Source organism: Capra hircus, unplaced genomic scaffold (genome assembly GCF_001704415.2).
Source record: "Capra hircus breed San Clemente unplaced genomic scaffold, ASM170441v1, whole genome shotgun sequence".
NCBI classification, from domain to species: domain Eukaryota; kingdom Metazoa; phylum Chordata; class Mammalia; order Artiodactyla; family Bovidae; genus Capra; species Capra hircus.
In genome coordinates this window covers 304,483-323,713 of record NW_017189563.1, presented here as the reverse complement: position 1 = coordinate 323,713, position 19,231 = coordinate 304,483, and positions in this window count along the sequence as shown.

Genomic DNA, 19,231 nt, shown 5'->3' with positions numbered 1-19,231 from the left:
AAATTTAAAAAGAGTCAATGTATAAATAATTATGCAGTAAATGAGATCAGAAACACTCTGGAGGCAACAAATAGTAGAATAACGGAGGCAGAAGATAGGATTAGTGAAATAGAAGATAGAATGGTAGAAATAAATGATCAGAAAGGAAAAAAAGAAAAACAAATTAAAAGAAATGAGGAAAAATATCGGAGACCTTGAGGACAATATGAAATGCTCCAACATTCAAATTATAGGATACCAGAAGAAGAAGAAAAACAGAAAGACCATGAGAAAATCCTTGAGGAGATAATAGTTGAAAACTTCCCTAAATGGGCAAGGAAATAATCACCAAAGTCCAAGAAACACAGAAAGTTCCAAAAAGGATAAATCCAAGGTGAAACACCTCAAGACACATATTAATCAAATTAACAAAGATCAAGCACAAAGAACAACTATTAAAAGCAGTAAGGGAAAAACAACAAATAACACACAAGGGGATTCCCATAAGGATAACAGCTGATCTTTCAATAGAAACTCCTCAGGCCAGGAGGGAATGGCAAGACATACTTAAAGTGATGAAAGACAATAACCTACAGCCCAGATTACTGTCCCTAGCAAGGATCTCATTCAAATACGAAGAAGAAATCAAAAGCTTTACAGATAAGCAAAAGCTGAGAGAATTCAGCACAACCAAAAAAGCTCTCCAACAAATTCTAAAGGATATTCTCTAGACAGGAAACACAAAAAGGTGTATAAACCCGAACCCAAAACAATAAAGTAAATGGTAACAGGATCATACTTAACAATAATTACCTTAAACGTAAATGGGTTGAAGGCCCCAACCAAAAGACAAAAATTGGCCGAATGGATACAAAAGCAAGACCCCTCTATATGCTGCTTGCAAGAGACCCACCTCAAAACAAGGGACGCATACAGACAGAAAGTGAAGGGCTGGAAAAAGATATTCCATGAAAATAGAGACCAAAAGAAAGCAGGAGTGGCAATACTCATATCTGATAAAATAGACTTTTTAAAGGCTATGAAAAGAGATAAAGAAGGCCACTATATAATGATTAAAGGATCAATCCGAGAAGAAGATATAACAATTATAAATATATATGCACCCAATATAGGAGCACCACAATATATAAGACAAATGCTAACAAGTATGAAAGGGGAAATTAACAATAACACAATAATAGCAGGAGACTTTAATATCCTACTCACACCTATGGACAGATCAACTAAACAGAAAATTAACAAAGAAACACAAACTTTAAATGTTACATTAGACCAGTTAAACCTAATTGATATCTATAGGATATTTCACCCCAAAACAATGAATTTCACCTTTTTCTCAAGTGCTCATGGAACATTCTCCAAGATAGATCACATCCTGGGCCATAAATCTAAACGTGATAAATTCAAAAAAATCGAAATCATTCCAACCATCTTTTCTGACCATAATGCATTAAGATTAGATCTCAATTACAGAAGAAAAACTATTAAAAATCCCAACATATGGAGGTTGAACAACATACTACTGAATAACCTACGAATCATGAAGAAATCAAAAAAGTAATCAAGATATGCATAGAAACTAATGAAAATAAAAACACAACAACCCAAAACGTGTGGAACACTATAAAAGCAGTGCTGAGGAAATTTCATAGCAATATAGGCATACCTCAAGAAACAAGAAAAAATTCAAATAAATAAATAACTCTATACCTAAAGCAACAGGAAAAGGAAGAATTGGAGAACCCCAGAGTTAGTTGAAGGAAAGAAATCTTAAAAATTAGGGCAGAAATAAGTACAAAAGAAACAGAAGAGACCATAGCAAAAATCAACAAAGCCAAAAGCTGGTTCTTTGAAAGGATAAATAAAATTGACAAACCATTAGCCAGACTCATCAAGAAGCAAAGAGAGAAAAATCAAATCAATAAAATTAGAAATGAAAATGGAAAGATCAAAACAGAAAACACAGAAATACAAAGGATCATAAGAGACTACTACAAAGGATCATAAGAGACTACTATCAGCAGTTGTATGCCAATAAAATGGACAACGTGGAAGAAATGGACAAATTCTTAGAAAAGTACAATATTCCAAAACTGAACCGGGAAGAAATAGAAAATCTTAACAGACCCATCACAAGCACGGAAATTGAAACTGTAATCAGAAATCTTCCAGCAAACAAAAGCCCAGGCCCAGGCGGCTTTACAGCTGAATTCTACCAAAATTTTCGAGAAGAGCTAACGCCTATCCTACTCAAACTCTTCCAGAAAATTTCAGAGGAAGGTAAACTTCCAAACTCATTCTATGAGGCCACCATCACCCTAATGCCAAAACCTGACAAAGATGTCACAAAAAAGGAAAACTACAGGCCAATATCACTGATGAACATAGATGCAAAAATCCTCAACAAAATTCTAGCAATCAGAATCGAACAACACATTAAAAAGATCATACACCATGACCAAGTGGGCTTTATCCCAGGGATGCAAGGATTCTTCAATATCCGCAAATCAATCAGTGCAATTCACCACATTAACAAATTCAAAAATAAAAGCCATATGATTATCTCAATAGATGCAGAGAAGGCCTTTGAGAAAATCAACATCCATCCATGATAAAAACTCTCCAGAAAGCAGGAATTGAAGGAACATACCTCAACATAATAAAAGCTATATATGACAAACCCACAGCAAACATTATACTCAATGGTGTAAAATTGAAAGCATTTCCCCTAAAGTCAGGAACAAGACAAGGGTGTCCACTTTCGCCGCTACTATTCAACATAGTTCTGGAAGTTTTGGCCACAGCAGTCAGAGTAGAAAAAGAAATAAAAGGAATCCAAATTGGAAAAGAAGTAAAACTCTCACTGTTTGCAGATGCCATGATCCTCTACATAGAAAAGCCTAAAGACTCCACCAGAAAATTACTAGAGCTTATCAGTGAATATAGTAAAGTTGCAGGATATAAAATCAACACGCAGAAATCCCTTGCATTCTTGTACACTAATAATGAGAAAGCAGAAAGAGAAATTAAGGAAATAATTCCATTCACCATTGCAACGAAAAGAATAAAATACTTAGGAGTATATCTACCTAAAGAAACTAAAGACCAATATATAGAAAACTGTAAAACAGTGATGAAAGAAATCAAAAAGGACACTAATAGATGGAGAAATATACCATTATGGATCAGGAGAATCAATATAGTGAAAATGAGTACACTACCCAAAGCAATTTACAAATTCAATGCAACCCCTATCAAGCTACCAGCCACATTTTTCACAGAACTAGAACAAATAATTTCAAGATTTGTATGGAAATACAAAAAACCTCGAATAGCCAAAGCAATCTTGTGAAAGAAGAATGGAACTGAAGGAATCAACTTGCCTGACTTCAGGCTCTACTACAAAGCCACGTCATCAAGACAGTATGGTAAGTATGGTACTGGCACAAAGACAGACAGATAGATCAATGGAACAAAATAGAAAGCCCAGAGATAAATCCACACACATATGGACACCTTATCTTTGACAAAGGAGGCAAGATTATACAATGGAGTAAAGACAACCTCTTTAACAATTGGTGCTGGGAAAACTGGTCAACTACTTGTAAAAGAATGAAACTAGATCACTTTCTAACACCACACACGAAAACAAACTCGAAATGGATTAAAGATCTAAATGTAAGACCAGAAACTTTTAAACTCCTAGAGGAGAACATAGGTAAAACCCTCTCCATCATAAATCACAGCAGGATCCTCTATGATCCACATCCCAGAATTCTGGAAATAAAAGCAAAAATAAACAAATGGGATCTAATTAAAAGCTTCTGCACAACAAAGGAAAATATAAGCAAGGTGAAAATACAGCCTTCTGAATGGGAGAAAATAATAGCAAATGAAGCAACTGACAAACTAATCTCATAAATATACAAGCAACTTATGCAGCTCAATTCCAGAAAAATAAATGATCCTATCAAAAAATGGGCCAAAGAACTAAATAGACATTTCTCCAAAGAAGACATACGTATGGCTAACAAACACATGAAAAGATGCTTAACATCACTCATTATTAGAGAAATGCAAATCAAAACCACAATGAGGTACCGCTTCACACCAGTCATAATGTCTGCGATCCAAAAGTCTGCAAGCAATAAATGCTGGAGAGGGTGTGGAGAAAAGGGAACCCTCCTACACTGTTGGTGGGAATGCAAACTAGTACAACCACTATGGAAAACAGTGTGGAGATTCCTTAAAGAATTGCAAAAAAAACTGCCACATGATCCAGCAATCCCACTACTGGGCATACACACTGAGGAAACCAGAATTGAAAGAGACACATGTACCCCAATGTTCATCGCAGCACTGTTTATAATAGCCAGGACATGAAAACAACCTAGATGTCCATCAGCAGATGAATGGATAAGAAAGCTTTGATACATATACACAATTATTACTCAGCCATCAAAAAGGATACATTTAAATCAGTTCTGTTGAGGTGGATGAAACTGGAGCCGATTATACCAAGTGAAGTAAGCCAGGAAAAAAACCACCAATACAGTATACTAACACATATATATGGAATTTAGAAAGATGGCAATGATAACCCTGTATGCAAAACAGCAAAAAAGACACAGATGTGTAGAGCAGACTTTTGGACTCAGAGGGAGAGGGAGAGGGTGGGATGATTTGGGAGAATGGCATTGAAACATGTATACTATCATGTAAGAATTGAATCACCAGTCTATGTCCGATGCAGGATTCAGCATGCTTGGGGCTGGTGCTTGGGGATGACCCAGAGGAATGTTGTGGGGAGGGAGGTGGGAGGGGGATTCATGTTTAGGTTTGCATGTACACCCGTGGTGGATTCATGTCAATTTGTGGCAAAACCAATACAGTATTGTTAAGTAAAATAAAGTTTAAAAAAAATTAAAAAAAAAATATATAGTTTGAAGCTGAAACTCCAGTACTTTGGCCACCTCATGTGAAGAGATGATTCATTGCAAAAGACCGATGCTGGGTGAGTTGGGGGGCAGGAGAATGGGACAACAAAGGATGAGATGACTAGATGGCATCACCAACTTGATGGATGTGAGTTTGACTGAACTCTGGGAGTTGGTGATTGCAGGGAGGCCAGGAGTGCTGCAATTCATGGGGTCGCAAAGAGCTGGAAATGACTGAGTGACTGAACCCTGAACTGGTGAGCAATTATATGCCAATGTAATCGACAATTTGGAGGAAATGGACAAATTCTTAGAAAAGTATAACCTTCCAACAATAAACCAGGAAGAAATATAAAATATTAAAAGATGAATCACAAGTACAAAAATCAAAGCTGTAATAAAAAATCTTTCAACAAACAAAAGCCCAGGACTAGATCCTTCACAGGTGAATTCTACCAAAAATTTAGAGAAGAACTAAAATCTTCCAGAAAAATTACAGAGGAAGGCACACTCCTAAACTCATTTTATGAGGCTATCATCACCCGAATACCAAAACCAGACAAAGTTACCAGACACACAAAATAAGCCAATATCACTGATGAACATGGGTGTAAAAATCCTCATGAAAGTTCTAGCAAACAGAATCCAACAACATATTATAAAGATCATACATCATACCAAGTTGCCTTTAACCCAAGGATGCAAGGATTCTTCAGAATTCACAAATCAAGCAATGTGATGTACAATGTTAAAAAACTGAAAGATAAAACTCACATAATTAACTCAGCAAATGTAAAGAAAGTTTTTGAAAATATTCAACACCTATTTATGATAATAATTAATTATCATAAATATTTAATTAGGCATAGAAAGCAGGCATAGAAATAACACAACTCAACACATTAAAAGCCATAAACGACAATACCATCACAAACATTATTGTCAATGGTGAAAAACTAAAGCATTTCCTATAAAATCAGGAACAAGATAAGGGTTCTTGTTACTCTCACCACTAGTATTCCACATAGTTTTGGGTGTCCTAGCCATAGCCATTAAATAAATAAATGACAGGAATCCTTCTCACTGTTTGAAGATGACATGATCCTTTATATAGAAAACCCTAAAGAAACCACCAGAAAATTACCAGAGTGAATAAATGAATATAGTAACTTTGCAGGATGTATAATTAATATTCAGAAATCCCTTGCATTCCTGTACACTAGCAACGAGAAAACAAAGAGAACTTAGGGAAGAAATCACATTCACCACTGCTATGAAAAGAATAAGATACTTAGGAATAAATTTACCTAAAAAAGCAAAAGATCTATATATAGAAAAGTACAAAACCTTGATGAAAGAAATCAAAGATGGCACAAATAGATGGTGAAATATACCTTGTTGTGGATTGGAAGACTCAATAAAGTGAAAATGAGCATATAACCCAAAGCAGTCTATAGATGCAATGCAATTTCTATCAAGCTAACAATGGTATTTTTTTTTTTTAAGAACTAGAGCAAATAGTTTCACAGTTTATATAGAAAAACAGAAAACGTTGAATGGCCAAAGCAATCTTGAGAAAGAAGAATGAAACTGGAGGAATCGAGCTGCCTCACTTTAAACTATACTACAAAGCTACACTTATCAAGACATCATGGTGCTGACACAAAAACAGAAATATAAATCAATGGAATAAAACAGAAAGCCCAGAGATCAATCTATGCACCTATGGACACTTTATCTTTGACCAAGGAGACAAAAATGGAGAAAATACAATGGAGAAAAGACAGTATATTCAACAACTGGTGCTTGAAACTGGTCACACATTTGTAAAAGAATGAAGTCAGAAAACTTGATAGTGCCATACACAAAGATAAAGTTAAAATGGATTAAATATCTAAATGTAAGACCAGAAACTATAAAACTCTTAAAGAAAAACATTGGCAGATCACTCTCTGGCATAAATCACCACAAATTCTCTATGATCCATCTTCAGAGTAAAGGAAATAAAAGCAAACATAAACAAATGCGATCTACTTAAATATTTTGCACAACAAAGGAAACTAAAAGCAAGATGAAAATGCAGTTTCAGAATGGGAGAAAATAATAGCAAATGAAGCAGCTGACAAAGAAATAGTCTCCAAAATATATAAGCAGCTCATGCAGCTCAATACCAGAACGATAAAAACCCAATTAAAAAAAAAGGGGGGGGGGGCAAAGAACTAAACAGGCATTTCTCCAAAGAGATACAGATGGCTAACAAACATATGAAAAGAAGCTCAACATTACACATTATGAGAGAAAGGCAAATCAAACCACAGTGAGTTTCCATCTCATATTGGTCAGAGTGGCTGTCACAAAAATGTCTAATTCATACAATAAAATATCACTCAGCTATTTAAAAATAATGCATTTGAATCAGTTCTAATGAGGTGGATGAAACTGGAGCCTATTATACTGAGTGAAATAAGTCAGAAATAAAAATACCAATACAGTATATTAACACATATATATGGACTTTAGAAAGATGGTAACAATGACACTATATGCGAGACAGCAAAAGAGACAGATGTAAAGAACAGACAGAACATTCATGACATCAAGATCCTGTTTTATTCCATAGCATCACTTAGTAATCAAAAGGCAATAAAAGCAACTGTCAAATATATGTAATAAACTAAGCTGCTAAACATTCTTTAAAAAAAATAACAGACTTTTGGATTCTGTGAGAAAAGGCAAGGGTGGGATGATCTGAGGAAATAGCATTGAAACATGTATATTTTGATATGTGAAATAGATCACCAGTCCAGGTCTGATGCATGAGACAGGGTACTCAGGGCTGGTGCACTGAGATGAACCTGAGGGATGGGATGCAGAGGGAGATGGGAGGGGGGTTCACGATGGGGAATACATGTATACCCATGGCTGATTCATGTTAATGAATGGCAAAAAAAAAAAAAGAAATAAACAACACTGCAATATTGTAAAGTAATTAGCCTCCAATAAAAATAAATAAATTAAGGGTAAAAAAAATAAGAGAGAGAGAGAGAGAAAAGTCTGCTAACAATAAATGTTAGAGAGATGTGGAAAAAAGGGAACACTCTTATACTGCTGTGGGGAAGCAACCTAGTACAGCCCATTATGAAGAACCGTGTGGAGATTCCTTTTAAAAATGGAAATATAACTGCCATACAACCCATCAATCACACTGCTGGACATAAACACCTAGGAAATCAGAATTGAAAGACATATGAGTACTGAAATATTAATTACCACACGGTTTACTATAGCTAGGGATGGAAGCAACCTAGATGTCCATCAGCAAACAAATGGATAAAGAAGTTGTGGTACATATATACAATGGATTATTACTCAGGTTTATCAAAGAACTCATTTAAATCAGTTCTAATAAGGTGGGTGAAAATGGAGCATATTATACAAAGTGAAGTAAGCCAGAAAGAGAAACAGCAATATAGTTTATTAATGTATATATACGGAATTTAGAAAGATGGAAATAATGGCCCTATATGAAAGACAGAAAAAGAGACACAGATGCAAAGAACGGACTTTCAGATTATGCAGGAGAAGGTGAGGGTGAATGATATGAAAGATTGGCATTGAAACATGTGTATTAGCTTATGCAAAATAGATGACTTGTGCAAGCTCAATGCATGAAGCACGGTACTGAAAACAGATTCTCAGGTGCAACCCAGAGAGATACGTTTGGGAGGGATGTGGTAAGGTGTTCAGGATGGAGAGAGACATGAACACCCTCATTCACGTCTATGTATGGCAAAAAAACAACAACAACAAAAAAAAACCCACAATATTGTAAAGTAATTAGTCTCTAATTAAAGTAAATTAATTAAAAATAACATAAAGAAAAGATACAGGTAAGGATCTCCTATTTCATTTTGTTTCCTACAAGTTTGCTTGGATCCAGTGAAGGTACTCACCCTGATTTTTACAGACTGTAGGGTGCAGGTTGTTGGAAAAGTGCCTGGAAACTAATTGTCATGTTAAACAACCTAGGAGGTAAAGTATTATCTGTGAGCTTGCTAGCTCTCAGGAAAGTTTCCTAATAAGGTGTCTCATTCTTGAGACCTTGTGCCTTTCTCTGTTCTGGGAAAATTCCATCTCAGTATTATTTGCCCTATGCCGCAGATTAGCAGGTCTGTAGAGACATCTCGGCTTTATGGGAGAGAGGAAATGGAAGTTTTCAAAAATATCATCCTTATCACTTGCAGCAACAGTGTTTATTTTATTTGGCTATCTTTGGGAATGGCTATTTTGGATCATGCAGGCTATATCATCTGTACCCACTCCAGGGATGGATCTTGGGTTCTTGGTAAAAATTTACTCGAAGTGGAAAGCTACATGGAGGTTGTTGTTCTTGCTTTTGTTCAGTGGCTCAATCTTGTCCTCTTTATAACCCCACAAACGGCAGCATACCAGGCTTTCATCTTCTTTACCATCATCTCCCAGAACTTGCTCAAACTCATGTCCATGGAATCAGTGATGACATCAATGATCTCATCATCTGTCATCCCTTTCTCTTCCTTCCTTTTCCAGCATCAGGATCTTTTCTAATGAGTCAGCTCTTCACAACATTTGACCAAAACATTGGAGCTTCAGCATAGAATATTTACACACACACACACACACAAGTTTCCTGATTTATGTCAAACTTGAGATTCACGCTTGGAGATCCTGCCCATTGATGCCCAGATAGGTCTTGGCGGGGGAGGAGGGGGGTGGAAACAATACCTTTTATATCTAAATTAACTTTTAGAAAATTCTCATTACACACAGGAAGATCAACTTGAAAGAACAAAGTGAAAAAAAAAAGTATTAAGGTCTCCATTTAAAAAAAATAAATAAATAAATGAATCTGCAAAACAAAAATTAGAGTGCCGGGAGCCGCATTAAGCATTACTGACAAAAAGGAGGTAAGGCCCTAAACCCTCTCCCTTTGTTCTGTAGGCACGGAACCAGAATGAAAGAGCTAGGCTTTGTGATTCTGACTTGTTTTTTTTGTTTTTTTTGTTTTTTTGTTTTTTTCCTTTCCTCAGCTGAGTTGACTGAAGAGAATATTAAGGTCCTTATTGTTTTTGAGAGGAACATGAGAAGGCATAAAGCCTTCTGGAGCTGTGCTCAAAGAATAATTCAAAAAGTTTATCACTGACATTTGTTCAAGGGCTTTTGCAAAAAAGTGTTCTAGGGTGAGCACACAGGCCACAGCTTAAGGCCATGGGAGGGATTGCTGTCTGAAGCCCATTTGTAAGAAAAGTGTTTATGGCAAAGAGTTTGATGAATTTAGAGCTTATGAATAATTAAAATAGTTAGAAGCTAAAGATTTAAGGATTGCTGTAATGTTAGCATATTCTACTATAGCTTTTAGAAAGAAGAGGCTTTAGAGATATTATTAGACAGAAGCCCTTTCTAAATAGTGAAATAGTGAGCTTAGGATACTAGAGGCAAACAGGACTTAGAAAGATAAGAAATAAACCGAGGAATGTGGTATGCAGCCCAGACATTACCATGAATTACAGTGTGTTCACAAGCACGTATGAGAAAAAGTAGATAAGAGAATCACTGAGGAAAGCACACCTTTTGAGGGGCAACAATGATTTTTGAAGAAAAATAAATATGGGTCAATGGGAACTAAAAATATCAAACCTCTGACCTAATGCTTTTGTAAAAGTATAAAAGAGAATCATAAGCTTGAAATAAACATGCAGTCCAGGAAAAATGAGAGGCTGCCTCAGTTTCTCGCCAACACTGCTCACCCCTTGATGTTGATTCCCTGGCAGCTGAAGATGGACTCTAACATTAGACCTAAAAAAAAAAAAAAAAAAAAAAAAGTGAATATTCATACTCTCTGTATGAGCTTTGTATGTCCCTTCTGTACTTCCCTTCTTCTTATATATTTTGATATTCAAGAAGGCTTTTTGGATTTCTAGTCCCCTACTGTAAATACCTAATCCCCAAAATCTAGCTCCACCTCAAGTCTCTTTAGTCTCTAAAACTCTTATTTCTCTAAAAAATCCCTCATCCACCCAACTGTGTTTTTCACTTTCCCTTCCTTGAAAGAAGTTCAGAAAGTTCTTCTTCCTGACCTCCATCTGTATTCCTCCCAATGTAAGGCATACAAGTTATGGCAAATACTGAGAGCCAGAAGATATCATTAAGCATTAAGCTGAGAAAACACACAATAAGTCTTATTATACTCTTACCTATTATTCCATTTACATCCCAGCTCTCTATAAAATGACCATGCCAGCTCCAGTTCTGCCAATGCAATGTCATTCGTGAATGTGTCTTAGATAATTCATGTCAATAGACTGCCACGGATCTTTTAAATTACAGAGCTCCAATATTCCCCTAGTAATAAGATCCTATCAAATGCAGAGACAAACTAGGAAGATTCAGTTCAGTTCAATTACTCAGTTGTGACTGACTGTCTGTGACCCAATGAACTGCAGGGGTCCCTGTCCATCACCAACTCCTGGCGTTTACTCAAACTCATGTCCAGTGAGTCAGTGATGCATCTAACCATCTCATCCTCTGTCGTCCCCTTGTCCTCCTGCCTTCAATCTTTCCCAACATCAGGGCCTTATCATCTGAGTTAAATTCATCTATTCCAGCCCATCTTAGTTCACTGATTCCTAGAATGTCAACATTCCGTTTTGCCATCTCCCCTTTGACCACTTACAATTTGCCTTGATTCATGGGCATAACATTCCAGTTTTGTATGTAATATTGCTTTTTTACAGCATTGGACCTTGCTTCTATCACCAGTCACATCCACAGCTGGGTGTTGCTCTTGCTTTGGCTCCAACCCTTCATTCTTTCTGGAGTTATTTCTCCACTGATCTCCAGTAGCATATTGGGCATCTACTGACCTGGTGAGTTCATCTTTCAGTGTCCTATCTTTTTGCCTTTTCATACTGTTCATGAGGTTCTCAAGGCAAGAATAATGAAGAGATTTGCTATTCCCTTCTTCAGTGGACCACATTCTGTCTGACCTCTCCACCATGACCCATCCACTTTAGGTGGCCCCCCACATCATGGCTTAGTTTCATTGAGTTAGACAATCTGTGATTTATGTGATCAGATTGGCAACTAGAAAAATTAGTGGCTATTTAAATAACCCCACACCCAGAGATTCTGACTGCCTTGTAAAGGGTGCCCTTACCACCAAAGAATGCACTACAATTATACTCTAAGCCGATGTTCTCCTGGAAAAAACTCAGTTTTCAAGAGAAATAGATAGCTATGCATCCTCTTGGAACCTTGTGCAAATGACAAGGAAAAGGCTCAGCTTGAGGTTGGCATTCAAAATCTAATAGAAGCAATAATAGAGACTTAATTCCTTAAGGCCAACTGGTCTAAAATCACGTGTCCACTCGGAGAGAATGCAAGCATCCCCATGCCATCTTGGAACACTTTATACAGGATTTCCAAAGCCACACTGCTTTAAACCCAGAAGCCCAAGAATATAGAAATCTTTCTTTTTTTCCATTCTTGTCAAAAATGCACTCCCTGCTATATGAGACAAATTGAAGACAGGATAATTTAGGTGTGCAGAAAACTTACAGAAATTGTTACATTTAATGACAATTTCTCTAGACACAAAAACTCTCATATGGTCTGCTTTTCCTCTTCTATAAGAAAATGGACAGGGCTAACTGACCTTCATTCAGTTATCAACTAAATTGTTACCTAACGATTTGAAAATAATTTATAAGGAAGGGGAAATTGTAGGAAGGCAGTGGGAGAAGAGGAAAAAGGAGAGGGATGGAGAAAACAATTTAAAACAGTAGACTTTGCCTTGCAATCTCTCTCTCTCTCTCTCTCTCTCTCTCTCTCTTTAAGGATAAAAATTGAAAATAATTCAGTCTCCTCATCAAGCTCTGGTTTTACCCTATTTGTCTCAATATTTATGGAAATACTGTTAATATCTAGACATTGAAAATACCACTTGCCCTGAAATTTTTTAAAGGGAACATTTAATGACAATTTCTCTAGACACAAGAACTCTCAGATTATCTGCTTTTCCTCTTCTATAAGAAAATCGACAGGGCTAACTGACCTTCAGTCACCTTCCTGGAATCAATGAACAAATATAACATAGAGAATAAAAAAGTGTTTGTTTTATTTTTTTCTCTAGTTTTACTCAGCGTCAATTGATTTATGTCACTGTATTCATGTTTCAGGTATACAACATGATGTTTTGATTTCCAAGCATTGTGAAGTTAGCAGTCATCTTCTCATATAGACGATAAAAATGGAAAATAGCTCTCCCTGTAATGGCAGTTCTCACAGTCTCCTGTTTCAATGATTTTTGCATGCCAATAAGAAAAAAAAAAAAAAAGAAGAAGAACATCTATGTATTCCTGATCCTGTTTGTGATGCCAGTTGTTTTGCTTTTCACACTATTCACTGAATCCAGGGTAGGCAAGAGCAATAGTCTGGAAGATGTGAGGAGCTATAGGAGTTTCAGACAGTGTTATTCTCTCCTGGCTGATGCAACAGCCATAACAGCAAATGCATTGTATTCTCTCCTCTCATGGTTGTCCCATTGGATGAACCTGTCATACAGCCTCACACAGCCTCGGCACTTTTTCAGGTTGAACTCATATAAACACACCACACAAAGTAGCCTGTTACCAAGAGAGTACTTTGTGATGAGTTTGTGCAATGCTATGTGATCTCAGATGCTCATAACAGTGGAAAATCTTTGTTTACAAAATGTGGAGTGAGAAGACATGAGAGTGTGGGGCAAGAGAGCTTGACTCACAACATTACATTAATTTCTACACAAGCTACTATACTTTCAGTAAGGGTTCATTTTCCTAAAAACTATATTGTTTTGGGGAATTCCATTCACATGGTAAATACTAGTTTAATTGAAAATGCACACACACACACACACACACACATAATGATCTAAATGTTGAAAGTTAGATTTTATCTGAGGAATTTACTGAGGATTATATCCTAGTGGACAGACTCTCTGATAGCCCTGAGGAATCATTTTGAAGACATAACAAATGAATCATTATCCAGTAGTTTTTGAGAATAAAATATTTCGTTTTTGAGAAAACAAAACAAAATAGTAAAACATGGTTCAACATCAAAGGTTTACTTCTAATCACACACACACACACACACACACACACACACACACACACTCTTAAAACATCTCTAATGATTTCAGTGCTTTTCTATGTAAGAAAGATATAATAATCTGGACTCATTGAAATTATTATCCCTTAGATATACATTTTAAACTATCTAGCATCAGTATCCAGAACACTGAATAATAGCGATTTTTCTTCACCCTTAGTTCCACCCAGGTCACAATTTCGACAACTGCAATTGCTAGTGCTTGATGGCAGGGGATATTAATGTTGCCTTTCAGCTGCCCAGTCATGCCTAACTCTTCAGTTCAATTCAGTTCAGTCACTCAGTTGTGTCCGACTCTTTGCGACCCCATTAATCCCAGCACGCCAGGCCTCCCTGTCCATCACAATCTTCCAGAGTTAACTCAGACTCACGTCCATCGAGTCTGTGATGCCATCCGGCTATCTCATCCTCTGTCGTCCCCTTCTCCTCCTGCCCCCGATCCCTCCCAGCATCAGAGTCTTTTCCAATGAGTCAACTCTTCGCATGAGGTGGCCAAAGTTCTGGAGTTTCAGCTTGAGCATCATTCCTTCCAAAGAAATCCCAGGGCTGATCTTCAGAACGGACTGGTTAGATCAACTTGCAATCCAAGGGACTCTCAAGAGTCTTCTTCAACATCACAGTTCCAAAGCATCAATTATTTGGCCCTCAGCCTTCTTCACAGTCTAACTCTCACATCCATACATGACTACTGGAAAAACCATAGCCTTGACTAGATGGACTTAGTCAGCACAGTAATATTTCTGCTTTTGAATATCCTTTCTAGATTGGTCATAACTTTTCTTCCAAGGAGTATGTATCTTTTAATTTCATGGCTACAATCACCATCTGCAGTGATTTTGGAGCCCCCCAAAATAAAATCTGAGACTGTTTCCAATGTTTCCCCACCTATTTCCCATGAAGTCATGGGACCAGATGCAATGATCTTCGTTCTCTGAATGTTGAGTTTTAAGCCAACTTTTTTACTCTCCACTTTCACTTTCATCAAGAGGCTTTTTAGTTTCTCTTCACTTTCTGCCATAAGGCCTAACTCTTAGATGAAATGAGCTTAACAGACCTACACAGGACAATCCATCCAAGAGCAGCATTCTTCTCAGCAACACATGCACATAATATAAGTTTTTCAAAATTAGGAGAAACATATTTGTGACTTGACTGTACTTCCTGGGGGTAGTGAAGTTATGCTGAGAGGGCCGCTTCAACATGACATCAGAAATAGACAAGCGTAACATTGCCAAAGCCACTTTTGTGGTTCTCCAGGGCTTTCCTCTCTCTCTCTCTTTTTCTTTCTTTATTTCTTTTTTTTTTTTTTTTTTTTTTGCTAAATTTGTAGAGTTTTTCTCTTTTTAGGGTAATTTTTAATTTTTCTTTTGCTCTGTTTGACTACTATTATTTTTCTTATCATCCTTTACCTGCTGCAGCTATTCCTGAATATATATAAATGTTTATTGCATATGTCTATCTATCTCTGGTCTTCTATTCTCTTTTTTTTTCCTGACTGTCTCTTCAACTTCTCCCTTTTCTCTTATCTCTCCTTTCTTCTCTCTTTTTTTTTTCTTTTTTTCAATTCACTTTTTTTTTTTTCCTTCTTTTCCACATGTAAGTTAAATTGATGAAGTCTCTTTGCTATATTCCCCAGCTGGCACTCTGCTCAGATTCAGTCTTCCAAATGAGAGTTAATTCTGCTTTCAGTTGGTAAATAACACTTTGTGTTTCCTTTCCTCATCAAGTAAATCTCCTTTACTCTCTTTTGCTTAGAATACTTTGGTTATATCTCTCTGTGTGTAAGTGTGTCTCATTATTTTTGTAGTAATCCGCCTGTATATTCACCACCTATCTGAATTCATCCATTGCTTCATTTTATGTTTTGCTTTTGTCTTGGTCTGTTTACTTTAACCCCCTTTAATTTCATAACAAATGACTTCTGGAATCTTGGTCCCCTAGTTGCACCTGAACCACTGAGGTGGGAACACTGAATCCAAGATCTCAAACTGCCAGAGAGCTCCAAACTCCATGGAATATTAATCAATGATAACTTCAACACCTGTACACAATGACTGGTATCACCCAACTGTTGAAACCATCCAATCCAGCACACTTTATCCAAACAACAAGCAAGATAAACACACAGAAACTATAATCAGCAGAAAAGAGTCCCACACACACTCCAAAATATACCACATCACACAGCCCTGAATATCAGAAGAAAAAAGAAAACTTGCCTCCCCCAACTAGAATACAGGCACAAGTCATGCCTAGTAAACACAATTCTAGCAAACAAAATTCAAAACCACATAAAAGGATCATACACCTTGATCAAGGTGAGTTTACCCCAGGGATGTAAGAACTTTTCAATATATGCAAATTGATGAATGTGGTACACCATGCTAACCAGTTGAAAGATAAAACCATATGACAAACTCAATAAATGCAGAGAATGCTTTCAAAAAAATTCAGCACCCATTTATGATTTTAAAAACTCTTTAAAAAATGGGAGAGAGTGAACCCTAAATATTCATTGGAAGGATGGTTGCTAAAGATGCTATCCCAATACTTTGACTACCTGATGGAAAGAACCAACTCATTGGAAAAGACCTTGATGCTGGAAAAGATTGGGCACAATAGGAGAAGGGGACAGCACAGTATGAGATAGTTAGATAGCATCAATAATTCAATGGACATGAATTTGAGCATACTCCAGCAGACAGAAGACAGCCAAGACTGTTGTGCTTCAGTTAATGGGGTTACAATGAGTGAGAAATGATAGTGACTAAAGAAGAATTAAAAAAAAAGTCATTTGAAAAACAGGAAAAGAGAGAAAAATACAAATGACAGTCATTTTTGTATTGTGCATATTCTACCGCAGCTGAAGAAAATTTTGAAAACATTACTTTACAGCATTCTATGAAGACATGAAAGAAAACATTGAAACATAAGAAAATAATTGTGAAAGAAAATCCATGAGAAATTATGAAGAATGAAAAAAATTAGTCCTACTAATTATACTTAAAAGCACAATCTAGGGGGGCAGAGTCCAAAGATAATGGAGGAATAAGATAGGGAGACCACTTTCTCCCCAACAAATTCATCCAATGTTAGTTTGAATACTGAAAAACTTCCAAAAAAAAAAAAAAAAAAAAAACAACTTCTGAATACTGGCACATCAAACACAGAAAGGCAGCTCAATCCCTTCAAAAAGAGGTATGATAAAATAAAAGAGACAAAAACAGTGACAAAAGGTTTATTGACAGAGATCATTTTGTGGAGGGATCATGAAGAAGGCAAACTTTCCACATAGTAGGAAATCATCTCACACAGGTGTGTCTGTAGGGAGATTTGGAATCTGAGAGGGAGACATAACCAAGGGTGGGGAGTGGGGGAGGGCAAACAGAATATGCACCTAACTATAAATACAAGAAGAGATGGAAAAGTGGCCCAAATGTTCCCATCTGCCACCAGTAAGTAGGGACTGGGAAGGGAGGTGTGTGCTACATCATCAATCCTCAGGGTAAAGGCCCAAGCCTGACTACCTGGAGGACAATCTGAGGGAGCTTATGTGAGATAGTAACCCAAACCTTGATATTTCCAGAAAAAGAATTAAAAAAACAAAACAAAAACAAAAACATTTCCTGACAAAGATGCTAACACTGAACGGTGACCCATGGTGCCCTCACAGAAAAAAATATTGAGAAAATACCAAAAGAGAACAAGTCAGCTGCCATATAGGGCCCTCTCTCCCCAGAGACAGAGGCAGGCATGCAACACCCAGAGCGAGAAGACAAGGGGCTGCTGCAATCTCAGATCCAGAGACGGCATTTTCCACCAAACTGAGAGCAAGCTCCAATTGCTAATCACATTTTCCTAGGATCCTGGAAGGTTGACATCTGCCAGGAGTGTCAGCCTGAGATCAGCACCCCAGAGGAAACATGTGGTATCCTTGAGACTGTGCTCTCTTGGGAAACCCAGGAAATGAAGGGGCCTGGACCAGGGAGGTGATTAAGATCTGTGGGCCACATGGGGCAGTGTATGAACCAAGCACCAAGTCACCTGAGCTGCTTAAATCAGAGAAAGGCACAAAATGGATAGCCCAACCAAACCTGTACCCTGGCAAACACCTGAGAACCTGAGCAGCTTAGTCTTGGTGAGCATACGCCACCTTGAGCTGAGGCAAATCCAGTGTGGTCCCTCTGCTGCAAGCACTCCCATACATGTGAGCAGTATTTGTTTACAGTGTCCCTCCCTCCCCACAGCACAACTGAACAGGTGAGCCTAAATAAGCAGCCATCTTTACCCTTTTGTGTCTGGATGGAAATTAGACACTAAAGAGACTAGCAACAAGAGGAAACCAAAATAAACAAAGTAGGGAGGAACACTCTGGAAGTGACAGGTGCAACAGATTAATACCCTGAATTTAATGCTGGAGACTGTATTTGAAAGGCACCAATAGACACTGAGGGAAAAATACAAGCCAGATCAAGAGACTATCTGAAACAATTGATCTGACCCCACACTGTCCACAGCAGCTCCACAGAAATTCCTAAATATATTTTTTACTATTATCGTTTCTTAATTTAAAAAAGTACTATATTATTCTTTTAGCTTTAATTTTATAGCTTAGTATTACCTTTTTAAAACCTCCTACTTAAAAAAATATTCATTTTTTGTCTTTTCAATTGAATATGTTTTGTAGATTTTATATTGTATTTTTGAGAGTTTAACATCTCTTCTAGTTTTATTAATCTTTGCTTTTTATATTTGCATCAATTTTGTACCTTTACGAATCTAATCTTTGCTGTCCATTTTTCACTTAGGGAGTTGTTTGCCAGGTTGATTGCTCTCTCCCTTTTCTTCTCAAGGTCATCTCTGTCTCCTTCCTGCCTTTTCTCTTCTCTATTTAAATCTATTAAACTCTCTGGGTACTCCTGGCTGTGGAATTATGGCTACTCCTGGCTGGATACTTTTTCCACTAATAATCTATGGGTTTTACATTCTATGCTGAATGGATGGAGAAGCCTTGAGGCCACTGTAAGAGAAGGACCAAAAACCAGAGGCAGAAGGCTTCACTCCAAAACTTCAGAACATCAGAGAACTCTTGACTTCAGGGAGTT